This window comes from Spinacia oleracea, chromosome 1 (genome assembly GCF_020520425.1).
Source record: "Spinacia oleracea cultivar Varoflay chromosome 1, BTI_SOV_V1, whole genome shotgun sequence".
NCBI lineage: Eukaryota > Viridiplantae > Streptophyta > Magnoliopsida > Caryophyllales > Amaranthaceae > Spinacia > Spinacia oleracea.
Window position 1 is genome coordinate 59,047,331 of NC_079487.1, and position 13,758 is coordinate 59,061,088.

The following is a 13,758-nucleotide window of genomic DNA, read 5'->3' on the forward strand; positions in this document are numbered from 1 at the left end:
GAGCGCTGGTGCGCGCCTAGCGATGGTGAGCAGCGAGCGTTCTTCGATGATGCCTTGCGATGGTGAGCAGCACCAGATGCGACGCAGCACATAGGCTGCGCGCACTTGGCCAACGATGGCTGCGTGCGTGTGGCCTATGGCTGTGCGTTGCATGGTGATGTTGCGTACCTTGTGTTACTATTAGATCGTTTTAAAATTTTAATTTGAAATTTTCAGTTTATGTAATTTTAATTAATTTTAAAGTTAATAATTTAAATTATTTTCTTGGATTTTAATTTTGAATATTATAATTATAATAAATTTCATTTATTCTAATTATTTTACTAAAATTAAAATCATGAATTAATTTAAATACGACTGAAAATAAATTAAATATGTGGATTCAATTATAAATTTATATGAGCTTTAAATTTTAATTAAATTTGTATGTTTCCGGTTAGACTAGAAATACATTTTTATGTTTAAAATTAGTAAAGCATATGAATTTATTGGTTTAAGTGGGAGCCCTTTTAGTCATATACTCTTGATTAGGTCTACAAATCCTTAAGGTTAAAACAACTTGATTATAATTAATAACGACTGAATAATTTGTAGATTATTGGTGCCCTTGATTAATTGCTGCAAATATTTATGTGATGCATAACGTGTTTTACTAACCAGCTATGTGGCCCATTCATGATAATGAATGGGTGAATGGTATATATTGTATATGTACTGTTTTGCAGGTTATTTTAGTGATCATATTTGCTTGCTAGAGAATAAATATGATTAGTAGGACAATATTGATTGGACCTACAACTAAAATATATTAATCCTATAAGGTCACACATATAAGCACTAATTGGAATGGGCCCAAAAGGCCCGATGGAAATCGGTCTATTAAGAGAAATTAAGAATGTTGGGCTTTGGTTTTGTGTTAACCTAAAACTCTCACATTATAATAGTTATAATGTCAGGGATTTAGAAATTACGTTCATTCAATATCTAACAAAAAAAAAGGAAAACACAAAACCCTAATTCTTATTCTCTAAACGCCGTTCTTCCCAAACAAAGCAAGAGATTGATCGTGATTGTTCTCTTCCGTACTAGCATACGTGGGATTCAATTGGTGCTTGTGGACTAAGTAGAGGAGCAACAAGTGGGGCTCTAAGATCTTCGAAGCTTGCATACGAACGGGAGAACACGCTGCAAAGGTGATTATTCTTTCGACTTAATCTGATCTATATTATTGTTATGCATGTGATCCTGTGATAGATGTTAGGAAATTGTTTCCTGAAATTCCGCTTTATGCATCTATATGTTCCTACAGTTTCTCGTGAACTACCAATAAAATATGGCAGCCTTTAACCTTTTTTTTGCCATCCAAGCATATAAAAAGCTGGATATAATAGAGAATCCAATCTTGAAAAAAAATGTTCTCATTAAAAATTGAGCAGATGTCCAACATTCCACTCCTCCTTACTAGGTTGTGTTAAAGTATAAAATCGAAATAGATGTTGTATGGTATCAATTGTGACACCGACCCCAAGAGTTAATTTGATTTCATAACTATCCCTCCAACCATGAGCTTAATTACAAATAAAAAACCTCCACTTTGGTTGAATAGTAAAGGACTTAAATAATTTATACCATTAAAAGTTGGTTCAAAATAATGGAGCGATTTCTTTCAATATTGTTTAAAGAACGTCAAATTTCCAAAATGCGCCACTTTTTAACTTAATTCCCACCATACCGTCCACGTCAACATTAAAATCGGTCTATTTATTTTAACAAAACGGCATTAAACCACTATCTCAGGTAGCGGTTGACTTAGAAAGTAACGTATTTTGGGAATTATTAGATCTTTATGCAATATTGAAGGAAATCGCTCAGAATAATGCTACGAATATTTTGTCAATTTTCAATGTGGCACATAATTGTAATATTTATCACTGAGTGCTACCATAGTAGATTAGGCAAATTTAAAAACAAATTAGGTAATTTCAGATATACTAATTTAGATAAAATAAGTTGAGTCAAATAAAACCTAAAACGAGTTTTAACCAAAAGTCAAATGTTAACATGTGTCACACATCAAAAAGTCAAGATCATAATCAAACGTTGATTACGTACTACGTAATATACAATTAATTACATGTTAATCAAAGGAAGCTTAATACATCACGACAAGGTAACTACTAAGTAATAAAGTCATAAATATTTTAATTAGATTTTTAAACAAAGAAACATAATATACAAACATTAGTTTAGTATATAAATTATAAGTATACGCATGGGACAGTTTTATTTTCTAATTAAGTTCCATTTAATTTGTATGATCTCTTAAACTATTTTGGTGATGGAAATGGCAGTGTCTTCAATCTCCTTCTGTATTGCATTTCTATGGATTTTCGTAACTATAAACTCTTCCCATGTAAGTTCTTATTCTGTTTTTTTCTTTTCCTTTTTTTACTGTTTTGATTGGAATTGAGATGTTTAATTTCCAAAGTACGTTTTGATCGATTTTCTTTCACTTCCTGTCCATAAAATTAAAATCAAAATTTATAAATTATCCAATAATTAAAACAACCGGTCTTCTATCAGACCATGCATAATAGAAAAATGGCGCAGTGATATATAAGTCTGATAATTAAGTAAGAGATTGACAAGTTTTACAATAATTTGTATAATTAAAATTGAATTTTGTGTTAACCAAAGTAGAACAGGCCAGTAGAAAATCAACAACTATGGATTTAGCTGCTAACGAGTTCAAAACAATCACCCTGAATTTAATTTAGCTGCTAATGTCTAAGTTTTTGTTTGGTTGACATAAAACGTTTTCAGTGAAAAGAGATTTTTTATGAAAAAAAAATTCCAATAAAAAACACGTATTTCAATAGCTTTCGTTGTTTGGTTCTTTACAAAAAGAAAGTCATACAGAAAAGAAAAATGAAAATAGATAGGTGGGAGTTGAAGGAAGAGAAAAGAGGGAGGTAAGGAAGAAAACTCCTTCATTTCAAATGGAAAATATTTTCCTCCCAAATGTGTTGCACTTCTTGCCAAAACAAACAACAGAAATGATTGAAAATGAGAATCGTTTTCTACGAAAATATTTTACACCAAACCAATCGTTTTCTTCATTTGCGTGTGTGGGAGAAGGTGGAACAGTAAATGATTGAGTCTCTTGCTAAAAAACATAAGGAAAAATAAGGAGTCAAAGGCCAGAGGTTTAACCTTTTAACCTGAAACCAGCTCCAATAACGTATTTTCACAAAAAGAAAAACAAAAAACATTAAATGTGTTATCACAAAGGTGCATTTATAAAACGAAAAATTGATAAGATCGATGTGAACTACCACTCATCTTCTTAAAAATGTTTGAACTATGGATTAACTTAGAATAATCCCAACTATAGAAGTTTCTTTCTCCAAATGGTCCTTCAATAGACTATAACCTTATAGGAAGGTTTAAATGATACGTGGCATATTGTCTTTGGTCCCTTAATCTTTAATTTTTATTTTACTTTTAACACCGGCTTTATTTAAGTTTATTTTCCAAAAAGATGCTTCTCCACTACCCGACCTTCATCACGGCAACGCCCCTTAGATCAAGCAACTCCAATGACAAACTAGTTATTAAATTAGCTTGTCATGCCATCTAAAATCTTCCAGCTAATTAACTCTCTAGTTAGTTTTGTATTCTAATGGCAAACTAATTTAGCAAACGAGCTCAATATTTAAATGAGTCTACTTTTGCAATTAACTATTTAATTTTAATTATTACGTTTTCTAGGGATTTTAATTGGTACTTAAATCTCTATTAGATGACTTTAATTCAAATTAATTTGTTAAAATCAATGTATTGATTAATTTAGTAAGTATCTTGAAACTTTTGCACATTTCAAGCCTCTCTAGCTACAACTATTGGAATTGCTTTTAACATGACCCTGACCCTAACCCCGACAACCAAACCTTCCCTTCTCGGCCATTTCGGTGGACGACTAGTCATCAGGGACCCCTTTCCTACCTATGTTGTTCCTTCTCTTACCTCCTCTTCCTCTCTGATCTACAAAACATGCAACAACACGGATAATAGCCAGCCAATCTACCCATTGACGGAAACCACCCAAAAACGCAGCCCCAAACAAATTTCCACCTTCATTCATCCGTTAGTGGTCGGGCAAACTATCCGCAAATTGGAATATACACCCGGGTGCACAGTGCTCATTGTGCACCCCGTTTAAAACGACGTAGTTTTAAACAATATTCACATTTTAATTAATTAAAAAAAACAAAAATATTTTAGATATGCGTGTATATTGGCAAATATAGTTAATTTTCAGATCAAATTACCATGAAAGTAGGAAGACAATTTTTTGATTGTCAGTTAATTGGATTGTTGATTCCAACATTTTTTTGAATTTACCCAAGATGATTCCTCTACATATTCTTTAGTATTCCTCTACATGTTCTTTATTATTCCACTGTTTTTTGTTATTCATCTACATGTTCTTTGGTATTAGTAAAAAATCAATCCTACAATTAATATCTTCCTCTACATGTTCTTTGGTGTACCTCTATATGTTCTTTAATATTCCTCTACGTACATGTTCTTTAATATTCCTCTACATGTTCTTTATTATTCCTCTACACGTTCTTCGGTATTCATATACATGCTCTTTCGGATTTGTAAAAATCAATCCTACAATTGAGTGAGAGAGTGTTAAATTTTGGAGAGAGAAACATATTTTAGAAAGGGTAAATTAAATTGTGATTTTTTTGAAAAGCATCATTAAACTAACTCCAAGATTTGAGAGCTAACCAATATTTATCTTTTTTTGTTATAACTGACTATTTTACCCGTGTTCTACACAATTATACCTTATGTTCAATCGACATTCCGAGTGATTTTTTGATATGCGTTTTGTTAGTTAGAGACTACGTTTTATACGGGGTGCACAATAAACACTGTCCACCCGAGTGTATAAACCAATTATTAAGGGCAGACTTGGCCTAATACTAAATTCAAAACAGGCCCTTAAAAAATGAAAGATAAAGTTTTACCCAAAATATGCAAAAACAAATAAATAAAACACAATATACTATAGTATTTCGTATTAATGAAAACAGTAAAAAAAAACATAAAATGAACTAAAAGACAAGTGTCAAATGATATAAGAAAATATATTAGAGTATGGGCAATGGTCAAGCTAGTTCTTATAACTTTATTTGCCCCATCAGATTTTTAAGATACTACTCCCTCTGTATTTATTTAAGGGATACATTTGCATTTTTTGACCGTATTTATTTAAGAGATACAATTGCCATTTTTAGTAACTTATCAATCCCAACATATAATTAAATAATTCATCTAATATATCTTATGTCCCACCACCCTATTAAACAAATAATTTCATAACAACACGTCACCCCCCACCCCCTAAAATGACGACATGATCCCCACTTGTTTTACTTATTAAAATATTTTCCCAACCCCACTTGTTTTATTACTTTATTTTATTCAATTCTTTTTCTTAATACCCGTGCCCGGCCAAGTGTTATCCTTAAATAAATACGGAAGGGGTACTTTTCTAAGTTACAACCTCTCACATGAAAAACTACGAGCTCTTATAGCTTGGTCATGACTCACATGTAAATCATTTTAATTTTTAATCTCACAATGAGAGTAGTAGATCCTACTATAACATTACCAAGCTTGTAGCTTCACAAAGTTACGAGGTTTTACAAAGCTACAACCTTCATGTTTCTACATTGGTTGAGCTAGTAGCTTCAACTATTTAGAAATTGTAAGTAGGGACTTATACCCAACCACTACTGCTGCTCTTAAACTAATAAGTATAATTGTGACTTCTCTGCCTTGGGAAGGTAAAATGAGGGAAACTAGTTTCTAGTTGAGGGCCACATACTTTGAATACGGAAGGTGATACATATACCCCAAGGGTATCAATAGTAGTAATTAACATACCCTGGGCTCCCATTGGTTGTTTTTACATAAGCAACCCCACATGTGATTAAAATTTAAATCTAAAATAGCAACCCCACATGACAATTGAAATTTTAGACCAATCACAGTCAAGGGTTTCATACGCTTAGGGTATATGTAGCCTTTTCGGTAATCTGGGCTCTCAACAGCTAACTCGCTGTCACTTGCTATCGAATCTTTCCTAAATGATCAATTATCGACGGGTACTGAATACTTTCACATTGTCGTGTGATTCAGTGATTGCGTGTTTAAATTTCTTTTATTGGCAGTAATTCAGCAAAGTTGGAGCCTTTTTTAATTCGAGGCCATGTTCCGTGTCACACTTTGAATCGGTAAATGGCCGAGCCTTGTGTCAGAGAAGGGGAGACCGGGAGAGGCATCAAGGGAAAGTAATGAAGTAATCATGATCAGGGAGGAAGAAGAGTGCAAGAAGAAAATTTGGTTGTTATATTTTATTTTTATCATTTTAAGATTGCTCTAAGTTAACCCATAATTGGGATTATTTAAAAAAAAAAAGCGTGAGTGATAGTTGAGACCGGTCTTAACAAAGTTTCCTTTATAAAATGTGTTATTTAACAAATTTCCCCTACTAATTACTTGATTACCACAGGAAAACTGGCCAAGCCATGGAGGAGACATACTAAATAAGAGATATGCCTCAAAAGAAACACAGATTAGTCCAAAAACTGTTGAAAATTTGAGATTGAAGTGGAGATTTAAGGCTCAAAGAGATATAACCGCTACCCCAGCAATATACAATGGAATTGTATACTTTCCCAGTTGGGACGGCTATGTCTATGCAGTTAAGGCCTCTAGCGGCTCGCTTGTGTGGAAGAAGTTCATTCAAGATCTCACTGGGATCCCGTCCCCTGGGATTGTGAGTAATGTGAATGTGACTGTGGCTCGAGCAACTCCTACAGTGGCTCCGGACTTAGGGTTACTTATTGTTGGGGTTTATGGACCATCTTATGTGCTTGGTCTAAAGATTAAGGATGGCTCATTGGTTTGGATGACTAGGTTAGATGATCATAATGATAGTGTTATCACCATGTCTGGGACGTATCACAATAGGTAATTTTTCAAATAAGATCCTTTCATGGCCATTTTTGTGATTTCATATTTGCATAATATAATCATATAATACTTGTATTCTTAGGGAGCATATTAATTGTTGTGCACTCGTGTCCATGATCTAAATTGCATCTTGGGACCCTAGCTATAAAGTTACAACGTACAAAGATGCATTTTTAGCATATTAATTAATTGTATGATATTTATTCCAATTTAATTTGTTTGTAGTACTACGTACGTTGTTAATTATTTAAAGCTATATATTAGTATTTAAGATGGAATGTCAATTATTATTTTCCCCCATTTAATTAGGGCCTTGTATGTGGGAGTGTCATCATTACTCATTAGAAGAAGAAACTAGCATAGAAGAATGTTGCAACTTTAGAGGAAGCTTTGTGAAAATAGATGCAAGAACCGGTGTCATACTATGGAAAACCTACATGTTACCTAATAATAATGGTCAACAAGGGGAGTACGCAGGAGCAGCTGTTTGGGGTAGTAGTCCACCCATCGATGTACGAAGGAACCTTGTGTACATAGCAACCGGAAACCTCTATTCCGCCCCTCAACGAATCAGAGATTGCTCGGAGAAAGAAAACAACCAAACATTTCCAACAAACACGAGCTCGTGTGTTGAACCTGAGAACCACTCTAATTCGTTCTTGGCCTTGGAATTAGAAACTGGAAACATAAGATGGTATCACCAAATAGGAGGATATGATGTTTGGTTCTTTGCATGTAATAATCTCTCCTGATTGTCCTCCTGGGCCTAACCCTGATGCTGATTTTGGTGAAGCACCTATGTTACTTACTGTTGAGATTAACGCTACCAAGAGGGATATTGCGGTAGCCACTCAAAAAAGCGGCTTCACTTGGGCTCTCCATCGCGATACCGGTAACCAGGTTTGGAGCACGGTATGTTTACTTCACCATATGCTACATTACTTCTTATCCACCTCTTCTTATACTCCGAATTTCAAAATTTCTTCTAGGAATTCTTTAGTGCATCTAAATTCTTTGGGGATCGTTCCATATTACCGTCATTTTATTTTATTATTTTTTATCCGACATCGGCTAAATTTGCATAAATAAACTAAATTTATCAAAATACAATCTAAAAAACCTACACCATTAAAATCTTTGAAGACCATTACAATTTACAAAACTCATAAAACAACCGTAAAACAAAATGGTGGAAGACTCAAATGTGGTAGTAGGTCGGCATTCCTTGTGTTGGCCTTGGTTTGTTGTATACTTTTCAGGGTGATCATATAATTTGAGCGGAATCAAGATCTTAAAACTAGTCACTTAAATCGTCCAATTGACCAAATGAGTATAAAAGTTAACACATTTTTACCACTTGGGTATAAAATTTATCAACCGCGACATTTTAGTATAAAAATTAACACACGGCGACGTTTTCACCTATTTTTTGGTCAAAACTCGCGCGTGCCATACACTTCCCCAAACTCAAGCGTATAATTCAGTTTTCTCCCTTTTAGAATTACTTTTACTTACATTTTGTTTTTTTTTCAATTCAATGACTACTCTTATTTACAGAGTTTACTTACTCACTTTTTGTTATTTTTTTCTCCCTTTTTTTCTACTCTTTATTTCTCTGTTCTCACTATTTTGACTTAAGCCTAAGAAAAACTTTCAGAGTTCCCTAAAAAAATAACTCTAAAAGTTCGAGAAATAATCAGAGTTACATTTAATTTCACAAACCAAATATTTGTTCAACTTCTCTTTAAAATAAAGTAAAATAAACTCTAACGGATTTTTATCAGTTTGATTAAAAATACTAGTTCAACGATAATCGAGCTAACAATCATAATTTAAATGAGTAGAAAATAAAAAAAGAACGGAGAAACAATCAAATAAGGTAGCAAAATAAATTAAATGGGTAGAAATAATTTATATTGAATTAAATAGGTAGAAATATAAAAGAATGACGAAAAACAAATTAAGTGGGTTGAAATAATAAAAGAAGGCATAAAACCGTACTAGATGGGTTGAAATACTAAAAAAAAAAGCATAAAACCAAATGAAATGGGGCAGTGTATGGCACGAGCAAGTTTCAACGAAAAAATAGGTGAAAACGTCGACGTGTGTTAATTTTTATACCCAAATGTCGCCGTTGATAAATTTTATACCCAAGTGGCAAAAGGATATGAACTTTTATACCCATTTGAACAATTGGCCCACTTAAATCATGTTGATTTTAAAATCGGCAACAAATACCTTGTAATTTCCATATAATTTTGTGATAGAACTTTTTAATTTATGTTATGTGACTTTTTTTTTTCCGATAATTATGGACTATTATTTTTTAAAATTCATTATAAAACACTGTAATGCCTTGGCGAGTTGGCGTTCCTTTGTGGTGCTGTAAAATATCTCATTAGTTAATTATTTTTAATTACAAAAGAGATTGCAAATATTATTTTTCATTCACTAAAATCAATGATATGATACTTGGCCCTCTAATATCTCATGAAATATACCCGTTTTAAATATATAATTAGGTAGTGTTCTCTTCACCTGAATTTCACTTATCTTATCTTATTGGCCATGAACTTATCTTATTTTATCTTATCTTATCTTATTGACCCTTGTCTTATCTTATCTTATTGACCCTTATCTTATATTATCTTATATTATCCGGATTTTTCATGAAATACCCCCGAATTATGGCGTAATTCACCAAATGCCCCTCGACTTTCAGAAATTCACCAAATGCCCCTCACAAATGACTTAATACCCAAAATACCCTTACTAATGACGCGCCGTTAGTCCTCCGTTAGCCTAATTTTTAAATTCACCAAATACCCCTATTTTATTACTTATTTCATATAATACCCCTATTCTGAAACTTAATTCACCAAATACACATAACTTAAAATTACCCATTTTGATGCTTAGCGGCTAGTTTTTATGTTTGAAAATTAGCCGTTGCTTATTGTTTGCTTATAAAAACCTCTTTTCTGACTATTTATTGTAGTTTTTCTATTGTTTTGTTAATTTCATATCATTTTTGTCATGAGTTTTCTTTCAAAATCATCACCCACACCCATGAATCCACATATGTAAGAGTCCCAAACAATTTCTAATATTATGGGAGGAAATTTCCATCTGAGGCTCCGATACAACACTCAGTAAGTTTCAATTATGATCCAATAAGTTCAGGCCTCATCCAGTAAAGACAATGCACTTTAGCTGAGCAAAAGGCCAAAAAACCCCATTTTCAAAGGGATCTTATGTAAGTGAAGCTGAAGTAATTCAATCTAAAGCTAACACCTTAATTTTCTTATTGTCCGAATGGTAAAGAAACTAAGAAATCAAGTTCAATAACACATACATTTTTATCACAACCTCGATTTCAACTTGGATTCATGATGTGAAAATCTTGAGTTTGGAGGCAAATCTTTGTGCCAAGATTCATGTTTTTTCACTGGTTCATGAGCTTTGGAACATACCTTAGTTTCATTTTTTTTTCTTGTTCCCTCAAATCCAAAAATAGACATTTGTCCATAAATCTGACCATGTCAATAGGACCTAGCTCAAAAGAAAAGTGGGAAAACCTTTATGCCTCGACTGTAAGGTCGAGAGAAAGTTAGGAGATTGAAGAAAGATGTTTGGAGGCAGTAGAGACAAGAGACAAAAGGGAGTTAACGTTAAATATGTGGCATGGAAGCAATAGAAGCCGAGGTAGCTGGAACATATGCGTTAGAATAAAATTAATAAGAGCTTTATTTTTAATCTGTTTGCATATGTTAAAGATATTTCCCATATTGAAAAAGGAATACCTTCCGATTGCGTGGTAAATATAATTAATTGGTCACATAAAGAATAAGGTACAAAAGAAGTAGCTATTTTCTTGAAGAGTTGCGACGTTTTGAGGTGTTTTTAGGAGTGTTTTCTGTTTTAATGTTGTACCGGAGCTTCAGATTGAGTGTTGTATCAGATATTCGGATGTCAAATTTTCTCCCATGATAACAAAATTTATTTGGGACTCTTACATATGTGGACTCATTGGGTGTGGATGATGATTTTGAAAGAAAACTCATGACAAAAATGATATGAAATTAACAAAATAATAGGAAAACTACAATAAACCGTCAGAAAAAGAGTATTTATAAGCAAACAATAAGCAACGGCTAATTTTCAAACACAAAAACTAGCCGTTGAGCATCAAAATGAGTAATTTTAAGTTATTGGTATTTGGTGAATTAAGTTTCTGAATAAGGGTATTTGGTGAAATAAGTATTAAAATAGGGGTATTTGGTGAATTTGAAAATTAGGTTAACGGAGGACTAACGGCGCATCATTAGTAAGGGTATTTTGGGTATTAAGTCATTTGTGAGGGGCATTTGGTGAATTTCTGAAAGTCGAGGGGCATTTGGTGAATTACGCCAAAATTCGGGGGTATTTCATGAACTTATCTTATCTTATCTTATTGGAACTTATAGTATTATCTTATATAATATTTACCTTAACTTATCTTATCTTATCTTATCTTATTGGCCCTTATTTTATCTTATATTATCTTATCAGACCTGAAACAAGTGAAAATAAGGTAAAGAGAACAGAGCGTTATATTATCTTATCAGACCTGAAATAACTAATTAGTTTTTGGGCCTCTGGCGATGCACCGGGTACTACATTATTAACATTCACTTTTGGTTATGTATATTATTTTTGCAATGATAAAATGAATTATGTAATAACTTGATGGTAAAAGCTTTACTATTTAAATTCAAGGTTGAGGGTTCAAACCTTTCGCAAACCAAACCATGTTTGAATTTTTTTGTATGTATATGAAGATTGCATAGTTCAACGTGTCACGTATACTTTATTATAAACGCCTTTTAATATATAGTATAGATTTTAGATTTATTTAAATAATTATCATCAATTGGAAATCAATATTCTTCGGTGATCATTGTTTATTGTACAAAATAGGAAAAAAAGAATATTTTAAATGTAGAAAGTGAGTAACTTTTGTGGTAGTACCGTGGTACATGAGTAACATGAGGCTTAAGTAATATTAGAATAAAATTTCCTTCACCATTTTCAAACAAAAAATTTTCATTATGTTTTGACTTACAACTTTGGTTATCTAATGCTTAAACCATTAAACCTACATTATTTTTCATTTCATATAAGATAAAAATAATATAGGAAGCTGGACCAGGAGGTTTAGGAGGAGGTGGAATATGGGGATCTGCGACAGATGATAAGAGAGTGTATACTAACATTGCCAACACCGATCAAAAGACTTTTGTGCTCAGGCCATCAAACAAAACAACCACAGCCGGCGGATGGGTGGCAATGTATCCTCCAACTGGAAAGGTATTATGGTCTACTGGAAACCCTAGTAATGCCTCCAATAATGGCCCTGTTACGGTGGCTAATGGAGTTGTTTTTGCGGGATCAAGTAATAGTACAACAGGACCTATTTATGCAATTGATGCAAAGGTTGGTAATATTTTATGGTCATATGATACTGGAGCAACCATTTATGGGGGTGTATCAGTGAGTGATGGATGCATATACGTTGGTCATGGCTATAAAGTAGGGATTGGGTCCTTCAATCCAGCTTTCAGCACAGGAAAAACATTGTTTTGTTTTTGTTTGTATTAGTACCAAGTTGTAGTATTGTACTCCGTAACAATTATGAGATGTAATAATATCAACATAAAGTACCACTTTGTACCCGACGTACCCAATGTACCAAGAGTAGCGAAAAGTCTACACGATTGTACGTGGTCCCAACGTACAATACTCTCTCATTGGCTGAATTTGTGGGATCCACATTCCACTTATTTTGAGTTTTCATTTGAAATTTCATATCTATTTTGAATTTGAAATTCAAATCGTTTTTTTAATTTTATCTTTTCTTTTTGGTCGATTTTATAAGATTAGAGAAATTTTTGTGGACCAAAATGAACAAAAATTGAATATTTTAATCAATTTTCGATTAATTAGATTAATGTTTGGAGAAGATGTATTCTACTCGAAAAATATAGTTTATGGATTATTACTCTTTTTACAATGTCAATTTAGTCTTAGATCTCTGCTTTGCTTAATTTTTTTAATTTGATAAACTATAGAATTTTCCTCAAATTGATTTTGAATATGTTAAACCCTAGAAATTGTCGTTTTATTAATTACTGGTCAGATTAAGTAATTGATGATGAATGATGCTCGAAAATATAGATTTTTAAACCCTAGAATTTTCCCCCAAATGGATTTCCCCCAAAAAATAGAGCAATAACTCCAACAACCATAGAATAGTGGACGAACCTGGTTAGCAAAAAAAATCGTGACACATAAGCTAACTTAGTCAATAAGGTGTAAATGACAAATAAGCTAAAACAATTCGTGACATGTAAGCTAACTTAGTAACGCAAATACGTTATAACGTACATTGTTAGCAATGGAAAATAATCTCTGTTCAAGCTAGGCTTATAGGTTATACTTACCAATATGTCCAATATTCCATGTTCAATCTCATTTATTTATCAAGTTTCAATATGTGTCCAATCCCGTCTCATTAACTAAATAAATAAACATAAACGAGGTTGTTCACGAGCTTGTAACATTACGGGGATGTTCTATGTTCATATCATGTTCAAATTGATTTGTATAACGAGCATTAATTTGTGTTCTATCTCGCCTGATAAACGAACATAAACAAGCTTA

At 32.8% G+C, this 13,758-nt stretch overlaps 1 pseudogene; it reads left to right on the plus strand.

Annotated features, from left to right (window-relative positions):
• Positions 1 to 2,241: 2,241 nt before the first annotated feature.
• On the plus strand, positions 2,242 to 12,970 carry LOC110796752 (uncharacterized; annotated as a pseudogene).
• Positions 12,971 to 13,758: the final 788 nt, after the last annotated feature.